This window comes from Galeopterus variegatus, unplaced genomic scaffold, assembly GCF_000696425.1.
Source record: "Galeopterus variegatus unplaced genomic scaffold, G_variegatus-3.0.2 Scaffold2810, whole genome shotgun sequence".
Lineage (NCBI taxonomy): Eukaryota > Metazoa > Chordata > Mammalia > Dermoptera > Cynocephalidae > Galeopterus > Galeopterus variegatus.
In genome coordinates this window covers 123,643-124,519 of record NW_007728921.1, presented here as the reverse complement: position 1 = coordinate 124,519, position 877 = coordinate 123,643, and positions in this window count along the sequence as shown.

Sequence of the window (877 nt, the reverse complement as noted above, 5' to 3'; positions counted from 1 at the left end):
GATCTCCAATGTGGCAGTATTAAGAGGTGCAACTTTTAGGAGGTGATTGGATGTTGAGGGCTATGTCCGCATGAATGGATTAATTCGTTCATGGATTAATGGATTAATGAGTTAATGTATGAGTGGGTTATCACAGGAGCAGCAGTGGTAGCTTCAGAAAAAGGGCAAGTGAGCATGTCAATATACCTTTAATCCCTCAACATGTGATATCCTGCACTGCCTCAGGACTCTGCAGAGTCCCCACCTAGAAGACCCTCACCAGATGCACCTCCTGGACGTTGAACTTCCCATCCTCAAAAACTGTGAGAAATAAATTTCATTACTTTATAAATTACCCAGTTTCCACTATTCTGATATCAGCAACAGAAAACTAATAAAGCTTTTTTCAAAATACATCCACCTTCCCTTGGAGTCAGATGGCTGGATGCATTACTTGGTGAGGGTTTCTATGACTATACAAAGCCAAGCTCTCCAGAGGGATAGAAATGGTGCTGGTGAACATTTTAGCCTTAGCCTTTAGCTATGAGTGAAAGATAACTTTCAGGCTCTTTCCTGGGAGAAGAGTCAGGGCAGCAGCAAGATGGGCCTTTAGAGTTTGGTCAGCTTGGGTTTGCATGTCAGCCAGAAAGGTATCATCATGGATTCTGGATTCACACCATCTGGATTCAAATCCAAGCTCTAATGACTACTAACTGGGTAACTACAGGCAAGTTACACATCCTTTGTGCTGTCATTTTTCAGTTATTATAGGATAATAACAGAACTTACTGATAGGGTTATTGTGAAGAGCGCATGAGTTAATAATACGGAGTATCTAGAAAAAATGCCTAGAACATAATTTCATGGTAAATGCTCAGTAAATATGAGGTGCTATTAT